A 27,073-nucleotide genomic window follows, 5' to 3' on the forward strand; every position below is an offset into this window, starting at 1 on the left:
TGGTGCGTACTATTAGGAGGCATGCTAGGGATTTGAGCTGTCAGCCATAACTCCTTGGTTGTCATATTTCTGCAGCTACAATGCTGTTCCGTTTGTCATGCAAACTGCGGCCTACTGTATGTTGTCCATTAAATATTCCACCCAAGTTCTAGATGCATTCTCAGCTTCTAGATGCATTCTCAAGTGTAGTGTCGTTCTATCTAACATGCATTATAGATGGCAGTCCTTATTTTATGTAAAGTTAAAGCAGTCACTAGGAAGTAACAGCAAACACTACTAACTAGTAACACCCAAGACACATTGCTAGCTGCCTCTGCTAGGCCCCTACATATGTCATACAGAGCCAATCCTATTTTATAACTTCTCATTGTAGAATACAATATCTGAGCCCCTGTCTGTGATGCTGTGATGCCCCCATCATTAGTCATTACCACCCTGGCAACTATCAGCACGGGCATGCATTGCTACAGCACACGAGTTTGTAATCAAGTATTGGCAAAAACATACTTTAAACAGTAAACCTGCGCACTGCGTTAACTTGCCACAAGTTGTGAGCCCCAATAACCCAGATGCATCACTGCACACGGACATATTCCTGGGGGAAGACACTTACCTCCGTGCAGTCGGTGATGTTTACAAGCTGCAGGGAGCTTATGAGCACGGTGTTCTGTCAGCGTCCACCAGGTGGCGCTCGTGTACGTGCTGTATAAGCGGTACTGCGCCCGGCCGGCCCCTCCTTAGTTATTACACAGTGACCTCATGGTACTGACATGGCTGACGGCATACACTGTAATGTGGACCCGAATATGCAGGTACGCCTCTGCCCAAATGTACAAGACTGCACGAAATACAGTAGTAATTGTTGTGCAACCTTATACTTCTATGTACCACGTGTAGCAACTTTTAGTGCTTATAAACTGCAAGGGTAGCTGTGACTTGTAGTTCCACAGCAGCTGGATAGCCTCAGCTTTTATAGATACAACGAATGCAACTTAAACGGTTAACATTCCTTTCCCTTTAACATGCTGCAAACAGCTTCTATGCACCTGCATATTGAAGTGTCTATGATAGTTATCGGGTATATAAAGCAGCACTCCAGTACAGTAAAGCTGGGTACACGTTAGACATAATTTTTAAACAATATGCACGATAATATCACCTAGTGTCTGTCTATACACTATGGATGGGATGTTCTAACATCCGCCTCCTTACATCGCCCCCCTCCACCAGGTAACCGCATTCTTAATAATCACATATACTCATATGCAATTATTAACGCAAATGACAGCTCTTCCCATAAGGGCTGTCATTTGCGATGCGGCTCCGGCGCTGGGTCCCTTTCCCCACCCATTCAAAGAAAAAATGTAATAAAAAAAATATAACATGCCCCATCTATCCACTTGCTTCCATACAGTAAGTGACTGTCAGCACTCTGATTGGTGGATAGCTCCACAAATCAGCATGCTGACAGCCATTCATTGTCTGTCTACATCAGGGCTGGGCAACACCGGCCCTCCAGATGTTAATGAACTACACATCCCAGGATGCTTTGCATTATTTTTGCTATGTGGCCATGCTGAAACTGATGCAAGGCATGCTGGGATGTGTAGTTCATCATCATCTGGTGGGCCGGTGTTGCCCAGCCCTGGTCTACATGCTCGGAAGCAGGAAGATAATGTTGCCTGGTTGCTCTGTTTGTCTGTGATTCACAATCAGAGCAACCAGGCAGCGTTCTCTCCTGCCTCCCAAGAAGCTCAGGAGGCAGATTCCCACAACACAATCTGCCCCAGCTTGAAGGAACCTAGAATTGGGGGCTCTTGGGCAGCTGCCTATTGAGCCCATACATCAAGTATGGCCCTGCCAGTAGCGTGATTGTTATACTGAGTCCAGTTCTCACCAAGTCTTTACATGAAGTTTGTGTGTTTTACCCATTTGCATCTGTTTATTACACTAGCTTCCTCCCATGATACTCAACTGTCCCGAATACAGCACTTCCTGCTGTCCCACCCACTGGAAACAGTGTTCCACGGGGGGGGGGGGGTGGGCTGCAGTCGGGGGATCCTGTGATCAGACTTGCTTTCCTTGCTTTCAGTCTGTTGCTTTCAGTCAGTTTCCAGCGCGGCATGTCCTGATTCCCAAAACCAAAGGTAGGGAGGTATACAATGCACAATCCAAAAAAAAAAAAAAAATGAACACTAGTGTATATGTCTGTAAAGCGCTGCAGAATATGTGTGCACTTTATAAACAGCTTGCCCTTGGTTAGTGTTTATCGTGGACTAGGCCTCAATACAAGTAACCATCAACTTGGCCTCTGCCCAAACGACTGAGCTCAGTTCAGCAGAATATGACTGACCCACTTCCTGTGTTCTCAGAACAAACTGTATTTATAATTGGTTTATTCTTAGGCTGGTTGTTATGTTCTATGACAGTTATTTTAAAGATATTTTATTTTTCATGTTGAATAATATTGGCAATATTTGTGAAGAAAGAGATTAAAAAAATGTTTTTGTATCTGATATAAGATCAGTCTATAATAATTCCAAATCTCTATTTTAGGGCAAGCAAATCTTTCACACTAAAGTCTATTAGGTGTATTCAATGCTGCGGCGATGGGTGTGTGTGTGTGTGTGTGGGGGGGGGGGGGGGTAGCTAGATCCATATATGGAGAGATTGAGAAAAATAGATTATGCCTGTGGCACCTAGAAGCGTGGGTGTGTACTGCTAAATCTGGAAGGGATCTTTTAAAATAACTTATATCCAAATGTAGATGAGCCCCAAAGCAGTTAGTAAAGGTGCGTGCCCACGGTAAGATATAGTGCAAAATATAGCACACTATCTAGCTAGTTTCGAATAGCATGCTAGATAGTGCACTATATCTTACCGTGTGTACACACTATCCGACGTACGAAGTGCGCTCCCGCCGGTCGTCTGGGAGGGAGCTGCTCGGATGAGCAGGCAACTCAATCTGGCTAGAAAGCATAAGATAGTATAGTGTAGTACAGCTGTGATGTCATATCGTATATGATATCTTATGCACATTGTACGTTATTTTAAGCACAAATCTTATGCTTTTGACCACTGGGACTTTCCTGGGAAATCGTATACAATATCATACGGAACATAAATCGTACCGTGGGTACGCACCTTTAGAGCTATTATACTTGCTAGGAAATGGTGCTGATGATTCAATGTAAATGTATCTATCTCTCATTTGTTTTTTCCCCAAAATGTAACAGTGTAATGTGGGCTATGTGAAATGAGGGAGAATTCTAGACTAATGAGGGAGAGAGGGAGATTGCTGCTATTTCAGGGAGTCTCCTGCAGAATGTAGGGGGGTAGGCAACTACATACCCTCCAACATGACCCATTCCATTCGGTACACAATGCTCTGTTCCTGGACGTCCCTGGTAATGTATGATTGTCATCACCTGTGTTGAAACACACTTCTCTTCAATTACCTAGTTCCACACAGTTGCTGGCAGGGCTGTGGAGTCAGAGTTGGAGTCGGAGGCAATTTCGAGTACCTGAAGTCGGGGTCAGAGTCGGCAAACAATGCACCGACTCCGAAAATTATAATTAATGACTTCTCTACTGTAAGAATAAAGACCAATGCATGTAGTGCCTCACGTAACCACAAAACGAACACGTTAAGTGACCGTGAAAAAGCATGCTTTTCATGTGCTTCACTATATGGCACGCAACGCACAATTCGGAGCACCAATACTTATAAATGTATTCTCCCTTGTAGTTTACAACTTATTTCCAACGTTCAATAAGGTTTTCAATACCTCGTTGGTAGAAATCAGCTGGTGTAGACTCGAAAAATTCATTCAACCAAGCTCTCCCACCATACGCACAACATCTTTTTACGCGGATGAAGATCTTATTTCATGCGCGAGGTCGTTGGTTTACCTTGGCTAAGCCATTCCTTACGCTGGTTCATATTGATGTACAGGCACCATTTTTCGTCGCCAGTAACGATTCGGTAAAGAAATCGTTCCTTGAGTCCATGAATTGAACAGTGACGAGCAAGCAAACCAGCGGAGATTGTGGCTCGTTGATTTTTGTTGTTGTCACAAAGCATGCGGAACTCATGCTCCACACTTCTGAACCTTTCCTATTGTTTTTGTTCCCAAAACAACCAAATAATGTGGTTTTTATCTTTGAACTGGTAAAGTTCCTGTTCCTGATGTTTATGCCTACTGCTACTATCCAGCCATTTAATTAATTAATAAAAATTTAAGGTACTCTTTACCTAGAACGGCGCCCACGATTGAAATCGCGGGCATCGCGGGTAAAATCGCGGTAATCGCGGGCATCGCGGGTAAATCGCGGGTAAATCGCGGGTACATCAAAATCGGGTACCCGCGATTACCGCGATTTTCCCATAGAGAACAATGTTAAAAAGCCTGATTGACCGCGATTTTAGCGTTAAATGCCTCAATGCCCGCGATTTTCCCATAGGAATCAATGTTAAATGGGCTACAGAGCCCAAATAGCCCCAATTAACCCTTAAATGTCCCCCCAATTTTTGTACGCCACCCCACGATCCACGCCAACCCGAAGCGTGGCGAGCGCAGCGAGCCCGCGAGGGGCGGCGGTACGCGTCCTACGACCTTTTCATGCCCTACTATCCACGTCGGCGTGGAGTTGAGAATAGAATAGTGTGGCGAGCGCAGCGAGCCACCGAGCCCGAAGCGTGGCGAGCGCAGCGAGCCCCGCGAGGGGACGCGGATACCTTCACAGTTATACGCGTCCCCTCGCGGGCTTCACAGGTGTCCGCGTGGCCACGGACACCTGTGAAGCCCGCGAGGGGACGCGCTTACCTGTGAAGGTATCCGCGTCCCCTCGCGGGGCTCGCTGCGCTCGCCACGCTTCGGGCTCGGTGGCTCGCTGCGCTCGCCACACTATTCTATTCTCAACTCCACGCCGACGTGGATAGTAGGGCATGAAAAGGTCGTAGGACGCGTACCGCCGCCCCTCGCGGGCTCGCTGCGCTCGCCACGCTTCGGGTTGGCGTGGATCGTGGGGTGGCGTACAAAAATTGGGGGGACATTTAAGGGTTAATGGGCTCTGTGGCCCATTTAACATTGATTTCTATGGCCAAATCGGGTGGATTGAGGCATTTAACACTAAAATCGGGTCCATCGCGGCTTTTAACATTGCTTCCTATGGGAAATCGGGAGCATCGCGTCGCGGCCATCGCGGGTACATTTATGGCCGGCCGCGACGCGACCGACGCGATTTTTCAAGTTTAACATGGTTTTCAATGGGAAAATCGCGGGCATCGCGTCGGTCGCGTCGCGGGCAGGCATAAATGTACCCGCGATGCCCGCGACGGGCGCCGTTCTAGGTAAAGAGTACCAAATTTAATAAAACTTTTTTCATTGTGTTTGTCCTTTGCTTAAACCAGGCATGTCCAACGTTGGCCCTCCAGATGTTGTGAAACTACACATCCCAGCATGCTTTGCCACAGTTTTGCTATTAGAGAATGCTAAAACTATTGCAAAGCATGCTGGGATGTGTAGTTTCAAAACATCTGGAAGGCCAACGTTGGACATGCCTGGCTTAAACTGTTCAATACAGTAGACTGTTGGCTTCCCAGCCTCTAGTTTTTGTAGTAATAATATGTATGTTGCCTTTCTTTCCTTCAAGGAATGTATCAAATACATTTGCATATTATACAGAGGAGTCGGAGTCGAGGAGTCGGCATCAGAAGTACGAGGAGTCGGAGTCGGAACATTTATCTACCGACTCCACAGCCCTGGTTGCTGGCAACCATACATTACCAGGGACGTCCAGGAACAGAGCATTGTGTACCGAATGGAATGGGTCATGTTGGAGGGTATGCACCTATGACATAGATTCATACTGTATGTGGATTGTATCATTGCTATCCACTTGTCAGACAGGAAGGGCTAAAGGGCTCATTTACTATGGAATTGCATAAACAATGTGATCAGGGGCCAGGAGCAGAGTCAGCCACAGGGGCTCCAGCAGCTGGTATGCATTGGTCGACCACTGAAGGTCAACATGCATCAAGGTCGACTCACCTGAAGGTCGACATGGGGTTAGGTCGACAGGTAATTAGGTCAACACGTGCATTAGGTCGACAGTCAACATGGGATTTTTCCGAAAAAATTATCCCGAATGTCGACACAGTAAAAAAGTGCACTGCGTCCCCTCGCGTGACTAAATTATATTCCACCCATAACAAAGTGCACTGAAAGGACAAAGGTATTTGGCCACACTCGTTAATTATTAAATTCAGGAGTTTTAATCAGACCAGTTGCTTCAGGTGTATAAAACCAAGCACCTAGCCATGCAGTCTCCTTATGCAAACATTTGTGATACAAAATGGGTCATGCTGAAGACCTCAGTGACTGCAAGCGTGGTACCTGTGATAGGATGCTACCTGTGCAATAAGACGGTTTGTGAAATGACATCCCTGCTGGACATTTTACAGTAAACTGTAAAGCTGGGTACACACCAGTATACTACACAATGAACCTTAAGGAGCCCATACACGGTCCGTTGTGGACCGGCTCCGTTCTGTACTATGCGATGCACGCTCCCGCGCATCACATAGTACGGTACAAAAAGTATGTGCTGCACATACTTTTTGTACTAGCTACACATCGCTTCGGATCGCATTGCATGTACAAGGCATGCGATGCAATGCAATGTGCGCTATTTAAGTCCAGAACGGATACATTAAACGGACCGTGTATGGGGACCTTTATTCTAATCTCCACACTCCCCTGCGTGTTCGCGCAGGGGAGTAATGGTGATTGACTGCACATGCGCATATTCCGTTATACGTATATGCAGCCGTTTGGTGCGAATGGGCGCAGTGAACTGCTTGTTCGCCATCCTGTTCGCACCTAGCAGTGCGAGCGGGGGGCGTGAGGCTGTGGCGAAGGGACACGCCCATGAGAATGCCCAGCATTATGGTGTTCAGCATTTTGTGTAATTGGCATTATGGTGTGAGTTTAATGTGTAATGGGCATTACGGTGTGCGGCATAATGTGTAATGGACATTACGGTGAGCGGCATAATGTGAAATGGGCATTACGGTGAGCGGCATAATGTGGAATGGGCATAACGGTGTGTTCCATAATGTATAATGGGCAGTGTAATGCCTCCTTTTTGTGATGCCATGCCCACTTTCCATTAGGCCACCCCCCCTTTTGATGCACATCTTCTCCACGCAAGGATCCCACGTGCTGCATGTGGGCCTGTGTGCTCAAAATGCCAGGCCTGATTTCTGGTCCCAGTCCGGCCCTGCACCCCCGTGTGACGTCATCTCGCAAATGCCGGGTCTCTCCCAAGACAGTTCAAATCTCAGGTGCGACCCAGCAATTGCGATGTGAAAGCAGTATAAGCCTCCAGCCCGTACTAACAGCAGGTGGAGTTCCAAAGTACCCAAGCCTTCAATGCAGTGATCTGAGCATAAGAGTTGTCATCAGTGCCAGAATTAGAAATGTTTCTGCCCGTAAGCCTTCCTATGGGAATTCCCTCATATTGCATATTCCCCATGCAATTCCCAATCCAGCAAATAAATAAATTCTATCAAATTTGGGAGCCCCCAAAACTGCATATCAGTGCCAGGTAACCACAAGAAAAATAGAAGGAACAAAGAACAAGGAGGAGGCAGAGAGGACTGGTTGGCAGCTGATATTATGGAGTAGGTCACAGAAATAGCCATTTATTCAATGGATGTGCATTAGCAATTCAGTCTCAGCAGTATTGGATTTTAGTTATTGGGAGTATGTAAGTAAGACATTCACAGAGAGACGGTAATATGGTCCAGTGTAGCTGCTGGTGAATATTAGCATTGTAGTTTGTTGTCTCACGCATTGCATCAGGAAGTTCATGCTGACGCATGGTGACTTTTCATCGTAATGCACGAGTGAGCTGCACATGTCATTGCTGTGTGTATAGAAGATGGCACAGCAAAGGGATTAATGAAACGCTGCTCTGTGCTATTTCTCCTGCAGTATTCTTCTTGAAGAGCAAATCTATGGGCTTCTCTCCGCAGCAATGTGTGAGGGATCCGTAACAGATTCCTCCCAGCATACCCTGCGGCCGGCGCCGCCATTCTGCGCATGCGCAGAGGGACACCTGTGTCTCAGACCGGGAAGTCCAGAGATGGCGCTGCATCGTAAGGGACAGTTCTTAATACAGGAGCTGTCCCTTGCGTTACTAATCGCATATGTTAGAGCATATGCGATTAGTAAGGATGCAGTAGCCATCGGAGGGGACAAAAATGGAGGGCGAATGTTAGAACATCCTGTAGTCTGGACCAAACAAAGTGCAGTTTATGTAATACAGTACTTCAGACATGTGCAGGCCCAATGATCACGGTGAGCACCTACAGTACCAGATTCCCCCACTAGTATGACAATCAAGTACTTGGATCCATAGACACACACACACACCAGTCTTGGTTGTCCACTGGACATGTGTAACGCCTTTTATACTGCACATAGTGGCCACTGGCCAGGCTGCGGGGAAGGGAGGTTTCTAGGCAACTGGAACCCCCTACTCACAGTTCTTAAACTGTGGGTCCTAACCCCAAAGTGGGTCCCGACCTTCTCAGCATGGGGTTGCGACTCCATGATGCTGACCATCAGGCTGATGACTTTTCTAATCTCAGACAGTTATTCAAGGAGTCTGAAAAATCTGTTGAATTGTCTGTTATGTTAAACATTCTCCCATCACTTTGTGCCTCCACAATGCTGCCATGTATGTGCTGTCTGCTGACTACACATGCATACCCTCCAACTGTACCGATTTAGCCGGTACAGTACCGTTTTTTAACGGTCTGTACCGGCTAAATCAAAGTGTACCGAATGTACCGTTTTTTTTGATAACTGGCTCCTCCTCTGGCTTCCGGCAAACTGGCATGCATATGTTTGTAGTTTCATTCTTTCACAGCCGGCTGCTCTTCGGGGAGGGGGAGTGGCCGACCAAACTACAACTCCCAGAGGGCTTAGGGTGCCATGTCACACACCCTATCACGACGCGAGACACTTTGCGCCTGCCCTGCCGAGTGCCGACTCTGCTGCTGTGCCCCGCCGCTGTTGCTACTGGCTGTGCTGAGCCTGTCACACACAGTATATGACAGGATAGTGCAGCGCAGGAGACACTTTGAAAAGCAGCTCACCCTCTCTCTGACTGTTAATGACAGAGCCACCCCCCGCCCTCCTCCTATGTGCCGTGTGTCCAGTAAGCAGCAGCATCTCTCTCCCTCTACCACCTCTCTCCCCCTACGTGTGTGTGCTAGCAGGCTTCGTCTCAGGCCACCTGCATGAATACACTCTCAGCCCCTGCACACCAACTGCCGCTGACTGCTCTCAGCCTGATGGACACAGGTAGGCACTGGGCAGCCTACTCACCTCATACAGATGCAGTGTTGTTGTTTTTTTTTTTAAGTTTAGGAGTCGTGGCCACGCCCCCTTTACTCGTGACCACGCCCCTTTTCTGCAGTTGTACCGATTTGTACTCCTCAAATGTTGGAGGGTATGCACATGTGATGTGATGACTTTCTGCGGTAACTTGCCCGGTCCTGTCATTATTTTTATGATGGGGTCCCAGAGCAAAATAGTTTGAGGACCCCTGGCCTACGGCATCAGAAGTACAACAGTCCATGTTGCCATTGCAGAATCACTGGAGATGGAATAATAGAACGAATGGGGACAATGCAGTGTAATGAGTGCAGTGGCCTGTATGTCATGGGATTCTGCTATGGATAATAAGTCCCTGGGGAAAAAAAAATTATATATATATATGTTCAAATGGAAACTAATGGAAACTATGGCCCTGCCCCTAAGCAAATATAATCCAACCATGGCACATTCCCCTTGAGGTGGTAGGGCCTAATGATGCAGCGGGAACCTCCCGGAAGATCGGGGAGAGTAGACAAATATGGGTATAATGGGAGTACTTTGACCTTGTGATAAAAAGATACAGAAACTAAAAACTGATTTGATGAAATTATTATCTTAATAACATGAGATAATATGCTAACTATTGATGTTATCTTTAAAGTGACTTCAAGGTGTAAGTGAAATGGCAGCGCTAGTGACTATGGCAACACAAGTGTCTCCTGATGATAGGATGTGGTCACATTTTCTAGGCTTCTATAGCGTACCCCAAGCAAAAGCTTCCCCGACATGCAGGATTTAGAGCAACCCCCGATAACAGGGTTTTTAACACATTTTTGCTTTAGAGCATCCCCACTAGCTTGTTACTTGCTAATTATGCATTCTTCAAGGGCTGGCAACATTCATTCTATAATGAAATATTTGGAAAGCTCCCTACAGAAATCTTGCAGTTGCTCCTGGGTGCTGCCCATGTCGGGCCACTTCAACAAAATATTCCATGACCACTTTCAGGGGGAATGCTGAGGGGAGGTCACTGAGAAGAGGCACAATAATTTATGATGCATGGAAGCATGTTAGCCATTTTGCAGAGAAGCTGGTTTTCAGGTAGGCACATCTATTTTCGGAGAACACACAGTAGGCCTGTTCTTTGAGCTGTGCAAGATTTCCATCTGGATGCAACGGAGCGTCTCAAGCTGCTCATCAAGTACTCCACATTAATGAGGGCCTCTACTTTCTGATTTGACAAGTATTACTTTACAGGTTGAGTCTCCCATGTCTAAAATGCTTGTGACCAGCAGTACAGTATAGTATATGGAAATCTGATTTATTTATTTTTTTGTTCCGTAATTTGGGAATATTTAAAAACAGCAGGGCTATTTTTCTGCAGGCTCCAGCAGGAACTGAGGCCCTTATTCTAGTTCACTCTTTCTGACAAAATATTTCTTCGATGGACAAAACGATGTGCACTGCAGGTGAGGCAGGTGTAAAACCCCACCCAAATCTAATTATCTCTGCACAAGTAACACCTGCCTCACCTGCAGTGCACATGGTTTTGTCCATCGAAGAAATATTTTGTCAGAAAGAGTGAACTAGAATAAGGGCCACAGTTCCTGCTGGAGCCTACAGAAAAATAGCCCTGAAAAACAGTAATAATAACTCGGGGACGGGACTCAAGTCTAATGCAGAAATGCATTTATCTTTCATATACACCTTATACACATAGGCCCTTATTCTGGTTGACTCGCAAGGCAAGTCCACCAAACGCAGCCTGCCGGCCGCACGCTGCAATCCCCAGCAGTCATGCGAATGGATGTTTTGCATAAATATCCATTTGCAGCCTTGTGTGTTTCAGATCTGCGGGTGCCCTGTGCGGGAAGCGGGCGGGCAGGTGACATCCGCTGGCATCAGATGCCCGCCCCCTGTACCAGCGTCATTGGGGAATTACCATGAGATGCTCAGCATTTTTATGGGAACGCCCATGAAACGCTGGGCGTTCCCATGGGTGCATCCCCCGGCCTGCCTCCCCACGCCCCCCACTGTAGCGTGCAAACACCCGGTGAATAATCTATTGGCTGCGGCCACTTGCACACAGCAGCTGCACATACAGTCGCAAAAAATGATGGAAATGACAATAACCCCCATAGTCTGAAGGTAATTTTAAACAACATTTTAATAATTTTGTTCGTTAAACAAAGTTTGTGTACAGAGAGCTAAGGTGTCACGCTCGAAAAATTCCGTATTTGGTATATGGGAGAGTCAATCTGTAAATATGTCCAGTTACTTAATGTACTCTTACTACTGATTCAGTAATCATTATTGAAAATGACTCATTATTTTACCTCATGCACCGTCTGTTCCATTTTTAATAAGCATAAGTTCTCTTTATATTGCATAGGTGCACTTGAGGCTTACTAATAGAAACCATGAAATTGCCATTTTCGGTACTTGTTTCCTAGCACGGCCACAATCGCGGGCATCGCGGGTAATTTTTAATGGTCTGCGATGCGACCGACGCGATGCCCGCGATTTCCCATTCAAATGCATTGAAAAAGTCAAAATCGGGTCGGTCGCATCGCATGCGGCCAAAAAAAGCATGCGATGGTACCGACGCGATGCCCGCGATTTCCCATTGGGAACAATGTAAAATGCCTCAATTTACCCAAATCAACATAGGGAACAATGTTAAATGGGCCAGAGACCCCAAAAAAACCCCCTAACCAGTGAAATGGCCCCCCAAAAATAGTTAACGCCACCCCACGATCAACGTGAACCCGAAGCGTGGCGAGCGCAGCGAGCCCGCGAGGGGCGGCGGTACGCGTCCTCCGACCTTTTCATACCCCCACTATCCACGTCAGCGTGGAGTTGAGAATAGATAGTGTGGCGAGCGCAGCGAGCCACCGCGCCCGAAGCGTGGTGAGCGCAGTGGATACCTGTGAAGCCCGCGAAGGGACGCGTTTACCTGTGAAGGTATCCACGTCCCCTCGCGGGGCTCGCTGTGCTTGCCACGCTTCGGGCTCGGTGGCTCGCTGTGCTCGCCACACTATCTATTCTCAACTCCACGCCGATGTGGATAGTGGGGGTATGAAAAGGTCAGAGGACGCGTACCGCCGCCCCTCGCGGGCTCGCTGCGCTCGCCACGCTTCGGGTTCACGTTGATCGTGGGGTGGTGTTAACTATTTTTGGGGGCCATTTCACTGGTCAGGGTTTTTTTTGGGGGTCTCTGGCCCATTTAACATTGTTCCCTATGTTGATTTGGGTAAATTGAGGCAGTTTACATTGTTCCCTATGGGAAATCGCGGGCATCGCGTCGGTCGCATCGCATGCGATTTTTTAGTCCGCATGCGATGCGACCGACGCGATTTTTTTACCTGCGATGCCCCAGATCAAAATCGTTGTGGCCGTGCTAGGAAACAAGTACCCCATTTTCAGTTGTGATGTAAAAGAAACCTACATTGTGACATCTGCTTATCATCACTAGAACACAAAATGCACAAGGTCACTCATTATGACATTTTGAATTAAAGTTAGAGTTTAAATGGGGCATAAAAGGGTCCGCCGGGGGAATGTAATGGTACGGCCCGTGCTTAGAGGCGTGGCTAAGGATTCAGTACTGAATCCCAGCGGTCGGGATCCCGACAGCCGAAATGCAGACAAGGGGGGGACGTGGATCCCCCCCGCCCTTGCGGGCTCGCTGCGCTCGCCACGCAGCGGGCCCGGTGCCTCGCTACGCTCGGCACACTAATTTATTCTCCCTCCAGGGGTGTCGTGGACACCCACGGAGGGAGAATGTGTCGGGATTTCGGCGGTCGGGATTCTGGCGTCGGGATTCTGAACGCCGGGATCCCGACCGCCGGGATTTTAACTGCATCCCGTGGCTAATCCTGTGTGGGCATCTAGATAAATATGTATGATAAATACTTCCAGTACATGTACCAAAATAATAACAGCAATGCACTTTAGAAAAAGCACGATGTCCTGTGCAGTATAATGGAATTAATATATGTATAATGTATTATTCAAGTGTACAGCTGGGGGGAGGGGGGCAGGCAACTAGGCCCAGCAAAAGTTTCCAATTCCTTTTTCACTGATCCTGCTTTATATCATAGGCATGCACGCAGGTTCTGCCTGGTGTACACAGGAACACCCTAGTGTCCGGAACCCTCACTAGCAGGTCAGCAGAGGATGCAGAGCAGACAAGCACCCGGGTAGAAGCAGGGCCGTCTTTTCCTATAGGCTTAATGGGCACTTGCCCAGGGGCCCCAGGTGTATAAGGGCCCTATTCTGATAGCTGAGGATCCCCTTTTTCCAGGGATACCAGAATTTTGAAAATCGGCCCTGGGGAACTGGAGATATCCAACTTCAAAGCAGCAGTCCACATCTGACCAGTTAATTGCACTTCCCAGTCAGATTTTCTCAGGTTCTTTCTGACTTAGAGTTTTTCCTAGAGTATATGCCAAAAGCTGGGACTCTCCCCTTTCTGTCGACAATAGCGGCTTGTCTCTATCATGCCCAGTACCAGAGATATCAGCCTTCAAGCAACCGGTCCCTGCTCCAGCTCCAAACGTCTGTGTACAGTTTTATATTTTTGTCAATGGATTGCTCTGGCTCCCGATCTCTGATCCCCAAGTCCCAGCACCTCCTGAAAGTTGCGACTCTAGGTTTTTATACTATTGAAGGCTAAGAAATCTTTTTCCAGATAATGGCGATATCTGCAGTGAAACAAGCTGCACTTCCACCGGAAAATGACTAATATTAAGCCCACTCCATTATCCAACCCTCCCCTGCGTATAAAACACCCCGTACCTCCCTGGAAGTCATTTACAAGGGGCTCTTCATTCAGCTCAGTGCCCCCTTCCACACGTTAGTGTTCTCCCTCCCACCCCCTGTGCAGTAAAGGAGTAATTAGCAGAAGTTACTGCTCCAGGTCCTACATGTTGTATGGGAGATAGAGCCCCCCCTGCCACCCGTGGGGCATCAACACTGCTGCTGATACCACCCCCCACCCCTAGGAGGGGAGAATGGGTAAGGGCCCCAGTGCATTGCTTTGCCCAGGGGCCCACACTGCTGTTAAGATGGCCCTGGGTAGAAGCACTTTCCCCTGCATTGCACCCTGCTGCTTCTGCTGTCCTGTTGCCGCCGGAGCTGCATCTGTCACAGTGTCTGACAGGCAGCACTGGCAGCTAGAAGCTCCCCACCCCCATTACAGCATATACTGGTAAGGGGGTGGAGCTAAACACAACAGAGGGAGCGGAGCTACCTGCGATATAGGAGGTGGAGCTACAGGGCTCCAGGCCAGGGTTGTACAGAAGAAGAGGTAGTGAGTATTACCTGGAGCATTATATATAGGGCACTATGAGGGGCATTACGTGTATGGCCTACATGTAAATGGCACTAAGGGGGTCATTACCAATAACAGTGTACCTCTGCCCCACCATGTGTTACAGTATTTCTGTAATACCTCCACTGACTGCACACCCTGCCAGCAGTGACCTGCGCAGTGCACCCCAGAAGTCATTATCCAAATTGCCTGCACCAACACTGCATACCTCCCAACTGTCACGATTACAGTGGGACAGGCCCGATTTTCGGGTCCTGTCCCGCTGTCCCACCCGCGGCAGGCATTGTCCCGCTGAGGGGGGTGGCAGTTGGGGAGACCCCCAAATCTAATAGAATAGACGCTGTGCGCATGCGCACAGCGTCTATTCATGGCTAATTAGCATAAGCCACACCCTCATTTGCATCCGCCCCGCCCCCTTTTTCGGGCAAGTGTCCCTATTTCATCAGCACAGAAGTTGGGAGGTATGACACTGCATTGTGCTTACTGTGCTCTAAGGGCTTTCTTTTATGTCTGTGTGACTTATCTATTGCTGTACTACCTAAATCCTATGTATTATGTGCATTGTGTTGATGTCTGTAAAGCGCCTTGAGTCCTGTTGGAGAAAGAAATAAAATGCACTTACTACAGGGGACATTATGTATATGGTACACAGAGGGGCATTAAGTATATGGAACTATTGGAGGAATTATGTATATGGCACTGCAAGGGGAGATTGCATATATGACACTATGGGTGCGCATTCCATTCTGTATATAGCAGTATGCAGGGGCAGTATGTATATGGCACTGGAAGCGGTACATCTGTCAGAACAGACTTAGGTCTACAGTCATTAGGTCGACCCGGAAGGTCGACTGTCCCCAAGGTCGACAGGGTTAAAGGTCGACATGGGCCAAGGTCGACATAGTTTTAGGTCGACAGTCATCAGGTCGACATGAGTTTTTCACAGGTTTTTTGACCCGAATGTCGACACAGTCGACATGGACACAGTTGGAGTTGAACCGCAGCCCCTCGCATCGCTCGCTTCGCTCACAATGCTTTGGGCACGGTGCCTCGTTGCGCTCGGCACACTATTTTATTCTCCCACCACGCCCTAGTGGATGATAGGGCATGAAATACCGCCTGTCGGCACATGTCGGCTCAAAAAACAGTGAAAAACTCATGTCGACCTAATGACTGTCGACCTAAAACCATGTCAACCTTGGCCCATGTCGACCTTAAGTCATGTCGACCTTGAGCCATGTCGACCTTTAACCCTGTCTACCTTGGGGACAGTCGACCTTCCGGGGTTGACCTAATAACTGTTGACCTAAGTCTGGTCTGACAGATGACCGTTTCCCATGGCACTATGGGGGGACATTATGTATATGCAGTGCTATTTTTCAGCAGGCTCCAGCAGGAACTGAGGCCCTTATTCTAGTTCACTCTTTCTGACAAAATCCTTCTTAGATGGACAAAACCATGTGCACTGGAGGGGTGGCGGGGGGGGGGGGGGCAGATTTTAAATGTGCAGAGATAATTAGATTTGGGTGAGTCAATTTGTTTCTGTGCAGGGTAAGTACTGGCTGCTTTATTTTTACACTGCAATATAGATCTCACTTTGAAGTAAAACCCCACGCAAATCTAATTCTCTCTGCACAAGTAACATCTGCCTCACCTGCAGTGCACATGGTTTTGTCCATCTAAGAAGGATTTTGTCAGAAAGAGTGAACTAGAATAAGGGCCTCAGTTCCTGCTGGAGCCTGCTGAAAAATAACACTGTGTATATGGCACTACAGGGGGCATTATGTGTGTAAATGGCACTACTGGGGCATTATATGTAAGCATCACTAAAATACAATGGTGAGGCAGGCAGACACAACATTTGTGAAGGGCAGTAAAATAAGGAGATAATTATAATGACCTTCAGGACCATTCAGACCTGATCGCTGTTCGAATTCACACAGTGTCCAATTATCAAAGACTGTGCATGCGTACAGATTTTAGCACGTATTTGCAAGGCCAAGGGGCGTAAAAAACAACAACTCGTTGAATCTATTCACAAGCTGTTTGCAAGTGTATTGACTCTGGTAACTGGCCATTTTCTGAGGGTGTCAGAAAGAAACACAGCGTTCCGTAGCGTTGTCAGGGAGGGTCTGTGACATCAGTGCTGGCACTAATCAGAGTGTCTGTGTCGCAGAGTTGTAGATGGGTCAGAATTACGCAGGGCTCTGCAATATCGCCCATAAGTGATCCGGCCCAAATCATGCCCAAATCAAGAATTACTTTTTTTTTTTTTCATTTCCAGTGGTGGCCAATGCCTGGGCGTGCAGGTTGCAAAACTGGAATATACGATAGTCTGTTTCCACGAAGCTCGTCCCTTGCTGTAGGGTGCGAGCCATTATTTGTTCTTACAATATGTATAGAGGGTGCGGATGCATTTTAATCTGTTTTCCAACAATTTATTAGTGGTTGTCATTGGTTTAATTAGCATAAGAAGTGGAATAATTATTAAGATAATGGATCACACCGTGAAAGGTTCTAGACACCCCTATTCAGGGCTAGAATTTTTTTTTCTATGGCGGTGGACACCCTAATGTAATGAGTTGTGCACGCCTATGCTTCATATATAGATGATACGACTTTATTCAGGAACGTACTGGGGCTCTAAAGATGCCCTAAACTTCAAAAGTGATCAAATGGAGTGATAAACAACCAACCAATTAGCTCCTGCCTGACATTTTCAAACACAGCCTGTGACATGGCAAGTAGGAGCTGATTGGCTGGATGTTTATCACTCTCAATTTTATCGCTTTTGAAGCTTAGTGCATCTGGCCCTATATCTGTTATTAACATATTAGTTATGTGTTATTAACATATGTAACAATCGCATATTATTCTGCTCATGTCACCTGTTAAAAGCATGCATATTATGTATGCAGTGTTTGTTCTCCTGTCTCTAAATAAGTGCAAACAAAAACCACAGCAAGATTCTAGATCGGGTTACAGCCCTTTGGATTTTTAAAAACCTATGCTGGGATTTAAGGGTTAACTGTCGGACTGCAGATAAGTAGCATGTTCTCAAAATATATTTTGAGAGCAATCACAACATAAATAAAGCCCTTGCTGTGTCACAGGGTTACAGGGTGTCTCAAAATGGCCACCAACCAACGCTGGTCTCATCATTACTCCATGCTACACTACTCCATGCACTGGAAGTTAATAAAGCCAGTGATGTGCTACATTTCCAGGTATAATGGCAGCACTGGGCAGAGAGAAATATGCTATCTTGATATCAGATTGACCGTGAAGTCTCCACCTCGATGGGCCGTTTATGATTGCAAATCTAATATACTACATTTTCCGATTTTCTTTCCTTCTCAATGTCACCTTCCCGTTCGAGAAGTTTGTGGTCTTCCTCTTTGCCCCCCTTTTTTTCAATATGAAAATGTTTAAATAAAATTCATATTTAAAAAAAAAAAAAAACAACAAAAAAAAAACACTCAGGCATAGAAACACAAAGCATATATGTCTGTATATATATATATATATATATAAAAGAAAGATACCCAGCGCAAATCAGTCCCAAAGTGTCCAAAATATCAGGCTAAGTCCATAATCTTCCCATATGTGTGCAGCTTCAAAATAGGGATCCAACCACGGCTCCCACGAAGTATGCTTGTAAAGAAAAAAGAAATTGAAGCGCACCAGTCAGCAACAGGTAGGTACAATTTTTACTGATATACAGCTGACAAACATAGGTAAAAACATATAGGAATAAAAACTTCCCAAATGGAAAAGGCGGTACAGCAATACCAGGTGTCGATGGAAACCGGACAGCAGTGATCAGTTGCGGTCGGAACACCGGACAGCGAATACCAGCCACGACTTCCACAGGATACAGCGGACCAAAGCCAGGACGTCTACAGCGTCAGGATAGAGTAACCACGCGTGGTTACTCTATCCTGACGCTGTAGACGTCCTGGCTTTGGTCCGCTGTATCCTGTGGAAGTCGTGGCTGGTATTCGCTGTCCGGTGTTCCGACCGCAACTGATCACTGCTGTCCGGTTTCCATCGACACCTGGTATTGCTGTACCGCCTTTTCCATTTGGGAAGTTTTTATTCCTATATGTTTTTACCTATGTTTGTCAGCTGTATATCAGTAAAAATTGTACCTACCTGTTGCTGACTGGTGCGCTTCAATTTCTTTTTTCTTTACATATATATATATATATATATATATATGCAGAAATTATAAAAAGATCAATGTCAAATTTTCATTACTTTAATACCACTGTTTTTCCTCTGAGAACGTAAGAGTTAATATATACCAAAACCAATACGTTTATTCCTGGTGCATGCATTTGCCAGACTGTTTTCTGTTTAAATGCTGTTACTAGGAATGCAGTGAGGGATAAGAGAAAGACCAAGCTATTTGAAAAAAACAAAACTATGTAAACTAATAAATGTGGCGCAATGTTCCATTTCCATTGCCTGGCAACCATTTTGCAGCAGGTATGGTGACTCAAAATGGCCACAGCTGCAGCTGCCTTCTTCGCCCAAGAAACACGACATGAACAGGAAGAGAATAGAATCCAGCAAGCATACAAGACAGCAACCGAAGAATTACTCACACATGTCCTGCTGTTTAAAGCAACAGATTACGAATACATGTTTATGCTAAAAGCATAAAGTTTATCGTCTATCAATTTCTAGCCGCTGCTTTTAACACTTCTGCGTATTTATTTGCATGCATCTGAGGGAAAAATGAAAGGATATTAACACAGAAGGACATGGATTGTCATACACTATCTACAGCATAGAGTGTTAAGGTACTCCTCGTATAAATAAATACTGCTAAATGCAGTCGGTAGCCCTGCCTGCATACAAAATGCTTCTATTTTGTATTCATATTGCTCGTATATATTCATTGGCCATAAGAATACTGTAAAACCGAATCTGCGACACATCTAAGAATGCATAGCACGCAGCTTTGTCTGCACACACAGATGAAATCAATAAATCATTTCCCGAAAGAGAAAACAAAAATAAAAAAAAATAAAAAAAGGAATTAATGCTTTCTGAGGAAAGCATTTGCTACTTGCCTGGTGGAAAATTTTCTAGAAATAACATTTTCTTTCCCCCAGTGTTAAAACCATTTAGCGAAAAATTTCCCGTTGCCACAGAAACAAAGCGAAGGCCCAAGTCATCACCAACGCAGAATCCAATTCTTAAAGGAGCTTTGCTGCAAACACGCACAGAGCAGGACGGGGAATGCATAAAAAAAAGCACCCTGTTCTGTACGGATTTGGATTCATGACATGAAATCATCCTGCGTCAGGATAGATATTAACCCCTCAGCCACCACAGCGGCCCATGCAGGCCTCAGATGTTATTCAACAGACAGTGACAATGACATTTATGCAATAACAAAGCCAGTAACGTCCAAGTACTTTATTTCTGGCGTTACTGAAGATCTATTTATGGTATGTTTTTTTTGCAGCGCAACAGAAAAACACTATTTCTATGCAAAGGTGTGTATTTCAACGGCGGTCGGTAAAAACCTCATTGCGCTTAGTTTTATAATCAGAATCAATTACAGTACAGCGGGGCGGAAATCGAGGGGTTACTTTCAAATAAAGGCCTCGCTTTCTGTTGAATGTTTTAACCGTGGGAGAGAATATTGAAAGTAGGAATGAGTTTCCAGAACAGAAATCATCAAAATTTCATATATTGATGTTATAACAACAACAAAATATATTCTTTTCTTTATTTACCAGAAAAGGTTATTATTATTATTCGCTTCGTTTAGTGTAGCCAGCATGCAATTCTCTACCCAGCCTGAGAGCAGTGAACAGTTAACGTTTCTAATAGAACCATCCGCCATAGTTTCCGATACACCTTTCTCACAGAAATGTAATTTATACAGTCAAGCAGAAGACAAGGTATGTAAAGGTCATTTAAAAAAAAAAAAAAGGGGATGCATTCGTTTTATACATTAAGAGATGGAAGATCGCCTCTCGTTAAATCAGTACCCGATACAGGTGAATCACACAGTCACATTGCCTATTTTCTCATTTCCCACTGCATCATTGTGTGCATTGTAACATACAGTCAACTCACTGTGCATTGTATTAGCTGCGTATTTGTAGTGTAAATTGTACACACGTAGTTGGCGCAGTATATGAATGATAATGACAACACATGCACTTTCAACCTACCTCTATGAACCATTTAAGGGATTGCTAACACAGGGAATACGTTCAATCTCCCAGCATGTTACGCGGTTAAGGAAATATAAAAATAAACCTTTTTATTCCGTCCTTTCTTCATGGGTCTTAGGAGATGTCGTTGGTAACATCAGCTGGAAAGCAGCTCAGATGGCTGACATTCACGACAAGTGGATTTTCTATCAGGGAAGGGATAGTGGTAACTATGATAACACACCTCCAGGTTTTCCTCATGCTGTGTCCCATAGATCTGCAGTTGTGTATAAGTAACAGCAGGACCGGCCACTGCAAAGGGCCACTTCTCCCCTGGAGAACCAACCTTTTCCCCACAACTTCCGCATAAAAGAGCCAGGCTCCAGTACTACGCAGGAGTTAAAAATAGATTTTTTTTCCATTCCTCCTACCAGCATTGCAAGCATATTAGTTTTCAAGCGCTTCAATTTGATATTCACATTAATTAACAATACAGCATATATTATTTAGCTGGGTAAATACAGGACAGGATTTAAAAGCAAGATTAATACCGTCACGCTGCCTTTAACAGTCTATGGGTTTTTTTTTTTTTAGGCTTGTATTTTGCATAAGATGATAATGAAAATGTCAGCTGTAAAATGGTGATGCAATGTTTAGACATGGAAGTGAGAGACAGGAGGAGCAGTATGTTATGTCAGGCACAGTATTTACATACTGACAGCAGCGTATAATGGATTCGGAGCACAGCATGCAGGAGAGACGGCATTAATGCTGGCTGCTGCCATATCAGCCTTGAAAGAGATGCGTTCTACTGCATCGCTTATAGAAGACGAAGGATACATCCAGCTCACCTTAAACGCAGCATGTAACTAACCATGTGGGTGATGAACAAGGTATCAAAAGCTTCGGATTAAGGACCAAAAAAAAAAGCAAGAAATGCAAAATGAAAAGGCCTCCTCATAAAAAAAAAAAAAAATAAAAGGAACCACCTTTCCTTAGCTGTTCGTTTCCCAGATATTATATGACAGGATTCTCGGAGATAGTAGCATCGCCTTGTGCAGCCGTGTATAGAACTGTTCCGAGGCTGATGTAGGATGCACACTTACTATGTATGCCATTCTTCTTCTGTCTGCAAAATAAAGTCTAATGCTTAAACATGGTCTTCTGTAAGGGCTGATGCTCTGTCTTCAGTCCGGATTCATAACACGCCCCGCATTCGGGAACACTTGCTCCCCTTTTTTGTTTTGCCATCTGCATTTTTAAGTTTTATTAAAAGCAATATTCCTTTCCATAGTTTGCAAGACACAAGAGCAGGGATCCAGTCATCTGACCGGCTAATTGCATTTAGGCAACACCCTGCTTACCACAAGGTTCGGCAAGTGCTAAATATATCAGCATTACAGCTGCTGAGTCGCACAGGAAAATACGTACTGAAGAATTGTTATTTCCTCTTGAGATAAAATATAAATCCTACAGAAATGGGTTCTGCTCAGACGAAAAGTAATCCACAGCAGTTTCCCAGTTGCATAATCTGACTACACTGACCCACATAGTGTAAACAAGCGGAGCACTTATTAAAATGTAGGCACCTACGGACTGGTAGCTGCTTTTTTTTTTTTTTTTTAACTATCTGTCTTCCTGCTCTGCGTATTTCACAGCACTGTAGTCATGAGTTGGTGGCAGTGTAAACAGGCTAAGAGAATGCATTCATTCAGTGCAGTAGGCGGAAGTACTGCTGTCTGATCAGGGCAAAATACTTCTATGCTTTTCATTCTATAGCAGTTTGCATCTGGCTGGCATTTTAATGCTACAGATGGAATTGATCTCGGTGATCTTAGGAATAAGAGTAAGAACAGGGGAAAAAAAGAATGTTTTTTTTTTCTTCTAAAAAGTTACCTACTATAGTTTTTATATAGGGACATGCAACCGTAAGGCCTCTCTGCAAAATGAAGCATGGGGGTTAGAGGGACAGCGATGATATGAAAAAGCCAAAAATAGGCATGCTGGTGATGAGCGTGCTCATGTATCCCAGGCCTGCATAGCGGATGACCCTCACACCAGATCCCCTGACCAACTTTGAACCCTGGGCCTAATTCAGCTTGGATCGCTATTTAGAGAATTTGCAATCTGTTTGATAATCGAAAGACGGACGCAATTTGTGTATAAATATCCTTACGCATCGCAGTCACATAGAAGATGCAATTTGATTGACAGAAAGCTGGCGTTTAGGGGCGGAAACATGTTTTTTTTTCTGGGTGTGTTTGTGAAAATGCAGGTGGGCCAAGACTTTCCTTGGGTTGGTGTCTGACGTTAGTGATGACCACCTCCAGTCTCGTTCTTTAGCAGATTAGTGGAAGCCCTAGAATTACTGTTTTTGCGAATAGTTCTGCGAATGCACTACTATGTCCGATTCTTTCGCAATTTTGCAGGGGGAATGTATTCTTCTGTGTGGCGCTTTTTTGATCACAGGCAATTGATTTTTCTCTAATTAGCAAATCATGCTGAATTAGGCCCCATGTACTGTATCTGTTGCAGCACCTTAAATAGCAATACTTTCATCAATGTGATCAGGGCCAGATTATAATTGGGGCACAAGGGGTCAGTACCCCATCTAGGGGCCCCCTGTGGTTGGCATGTATTTTTCAAAAAATATATATATATATTTTTTAGCTGATGGTTTTGTGCATGGGGGTGGGGTAGTGCTGCAGCTTCACCTATCTGCCAATGTGACAATAATTAATGGTGCTGGGCATCAGGAGTCAAGGCACACTGACTGCACAAGTGTGCAATGCATGGGAGTCCCATAAGACTTTGCACAAGAGGTCAGAGGCTGAGAGGCTTGTGCTGAGCTCTGCTTGTCGGAGCTCATCATATGTTTCTCAGGCCCATGAAGGATAGCAGCAGCAGCTGCCTTGTCATGGGAGGGTTTTTAATCAGAGGCAGCGCTGAGCCTGTCAGGGCTCCTACAGAGTAAGGTACAGAGGAACAAACACAGGCTTTTCATGAGATATTTTATATATGTTTTTATTAATCCCCCCCTGCAGTTGGCCATTGACCAAGTTTATACTGCCATTACTCTGTGTTTTGACTGTGTAATATTCTCATGTGCAGTTTGTGGCCAGTAATCACAAGTAGTAGGGGGCCCCCCTTTCTAAAGTGCCCCGGGCCCCCCGAAGGCTTAATCCGGCTCCGAATGTGATAACAGTGTTTATCCTAAGGAATAGATGTGTCCTCATACATCATGCCTCCATATACAATACCATAGAGCGAGATGCTGAATACAAGTGAGCTTTACTAGCTTTAACCGAGTCTGTATATTAAGCCAGAGGCGTAACTGTGGGAGACAATGGAGTCCTCTGCCGCCGGGCTCCTCCTCCCAAGAGGGCACCTCTCCTCCCCTGCAAGTTTGAATCAGTTAATTGAAAGCCGTCGATATTTATTCTGGGGCTGACTCCCCCTCCTAGCAGACTCATAGACGTCACACTCTTTTTAAAAATATAATATACATAACATACATATCTTGCCTCCTGGGAACTGGGACAAACTTACGTTATGAAGCACAGCAGGAACTGGCATATAAAAAGTCGCTGCCGATGTGATGTAGCCCTTCATATACAGAGAACCAGTGGCACCCAGATATACAAGTGTGGCATACCAATTTAATCAGCAGAGTCTCCTAGTGCATCATAGATGCATCACATTTTTGGTAAAATAAAGACACACAACACTAGTGTCTCATGGGACCAGGCGCACTGAGATGGTCTGTGTGGTGTGACTGCAGGAATGATGTATGATTATATTGTACAACAGTATTATAAATAGTAATGGTGTCATGCAATAACATTTAAAACGAGATTAAATAAAGATAAAAGTAAATAAAGGCAGGGGCGGATTTAGGGAGGAGGGCGCCCCTAGGCACAACAATAATGTTTACTAAGTAGGACAGTTTATAGGGGCAGTATCTGCATGTCCTATCCATTTACACTCTATTTAAGATGGAATATAGTACAGTACAGTGGATATTTTGCAGTTATTAGTACATTTTGGGCTGACAGTACTATCACAGGCATCCAAGTGCCGCCCCCAAACATGTGCCGCCCCTAGGCCGGTGCCTCACGTGCCTAATGGGAAATTCGGCTCTGAATAAAGGTACATTAAAAATGATTGCATTTACATAACCTCAGCTGGATTTAAGGTACACCTGTCGTACAGACAAGGGAGGCCATTCTGGTTTATTCGCTTCCTCGCGCGTTTGCACAGGGGAGCTATGTTTTTGTACTGCGCTTCCGCATAAGCTTTTATGCCCATGTGCAGGCTCTGTTTGTGAATGGACGCGGCAACTTGTATAGTAGCCGGCCCGTTCGCTCGGAGCAGTGCGGGCGTGGGGCAGCAGGCACAGGCCATGCCCATGGGAATATTCAGCATTTCATGAGCGTTCCTATGCAAACGCTGGGTGCTCTATGTTAATGGTGCCGTGATGTCACTAGAGAGTGTGAGTAAACCAGAATGGTCCCCAAGGTGTACTAAAGCAACATTCAGCCAGTCAGCTCACAAAGGGACAGATGTATTAGGCCTTGAAAAGTGATAAAAGTAGAATAATAAACCACCAACCAATCAGCTCCTACTGTATCTGTCATTTTTAAAACACAGCCTGTGACATGGCAGTTAGCAGCTGATTGGTTGGTGGTTTATCACTCTCCATTTTATCACTTTTCAAACTTAGTACATCTGGCCCTAAGAAATAAGAAATATTGGTATCACTGAGGTGTAAGCATACCTTCCATGAGAACTCTTGATTTGCAGGGTATATACAAGCGGGAAGAGAAAAAGTCAGATGGATCCAACCTACGTTCCATCCTAAATATACATAATCCTTCTAAACATGTATTCACAGGTCGCTAAATCATGAGAGTGCCAATCCCACACATTGTACCAGTGGATTAAGAATCTGAGTCTGTTTAGCAGAATATTATTTCTCCACAAACAATTCTTTAATAAGAACAACCACTGGCAATGTTATTTTGGATGCTTTAGAATCCCTGATTTATGATTTTTTTAATTTGGTTCGGTATCCGCCAATTAGAATTTAGGAAAATACAACAACAGATTTGATTCAGCTTAGTTAGCAAATCAAAAATGTGCAAAACCATGTTGCACTCCAGGTGGGGCAGATGTACAGAGAGAGAGAGAGAGTTTGCTTTATTGCTTTACTGAACATGGCCTAACACACACTACCTTTGGAATTGTCACCTTTCATGATTAGGAAAAATATTACATTATTTTTAAAGAATTGTGTAACCTACAGTAATCAGATGAGGGGAATTGTGTTTCTTTTAAACCTAAAATGATCAGCTTTGTCATAGCCAGTTGATTTCTATACACGTAAGCTCCTTTATATAAATTGTTACGGACCACTCTGGAGTGATCACCATTTTTTATTTTATATATGTTTATTTTATTTTTTTTGAAGCAGGAACATTGGACAAAATATTCCATCATGTTTTCTGTACATACAAATGAAGCGGAAAGTAAAATGATATGTAATAACAAATTAAACCAAAATCAGCACTTTTTTCATAATGATCCATCAAAGTATTCCGATTTATATTTAGATAGTATATTTTAATATGTACATACTGTATACGGTGATCACATGAATAGTTTTTAAGTATTAACTTGAATGTAATACAAACAATTAAAGACACGCAGACAATGAAGGAAAATGCGTTTTTCATTCCCAGGGGCGCAGACAGGTTGGCCTGGCCCCGGTAATATGGAGGGGGCATGGCTACTGGGCAGGGTGTGGCCTCTGGGAGGGGGTGTAGTCACGCCCCCCCCCCCCCCCCCGTGAAAAAAATAAACGCGAGGGAGAGAGATGACAGGCTGCTGCTGTCTCTCTCCCCAGCTCAGCACACGGCACTGAGCAGCGTGTGCTGAGCTGGGGAGAGAGGCTGCCCTGCGGCGAAAGACTGTCATCTCTACTCCCACTGTCTGGTTCTCTGCAAAGGGGTAAGCAGATAATTTGTGACCCTGATGGTAGATTCTTCATACTGGTTGGGTACTTAAATGGGATACCACATGCATAGGCGAATCTAGGGGGTGGTCCGGGGTTGCACCACCCATTAGACTGACCGGCGTCTGTAGCTTTAAATAGTTAGTCACCGCCG

At 45.2% G+C, this 27,073-nt stretch overlaps 2 protein-coding genes across 7 annotated transcripts in view; both read right to left on the reverse strand.

Annotated features, from left to right (window-relative positions):
* RASA2 (RAS p21 protein activator 2) overlaps window positions 1-21,898 on the reverse strand; it is a 155,624-nt gene extending 133,726 nt beyond the window's left edge. The window contains exon 1 of the mRNA XM_083178322.1: window positions 21,758-21,898. The gene's annotated coding sequence lies outside the window, so the exon portion shown is untranslated. The remainder of the gene's footprint in view (window positions 1-21,757) is intronic.
* ZBTB38 (zinc finger and BTB domain containing 38) overlaps window positions 1-22,034 on the reverse strand; it is a 34,338-nt gene extending 12,304 nt beyond the window's left edge. Inside the window, exon 1 of one of the 6 annotated variants that reach the window (XM_083178318.1) lies at window positions 21,896-22,034. The gene's annotated coding sequence lies outside the window, so the exon portion shown is untranslated. Of the gene's footprint in view, window positions 1-613; window positions 688-19,808; window positions 20,003-20,924; window positions 21,680-21,895 lie in introns of those variants that run through there. The other 5 variants (XM_083178320.1, XM_083178315.1, XM_083178317.1 and 2 more) reach the window with 5 other exon arrangements.
* Between the last annotated feature and the right edge of the window lie 5,039 nt (window positions 22,035-27,073).

The sequence above is a fragment of the Crinia signifera genome, chromosome 3 (genome assembly GCF_055691185.1).
Source record: "Crinia signifera chromosome 3, ASM5569118v1, whole genome shotgun sequence".
Taxonomy (NCBI): domain Eukaryota; kingdom Metazoa; phylum Chordata; class Amphibia; order Anura; family Myobatrachidae; genus Crinia; species Crinia signifera.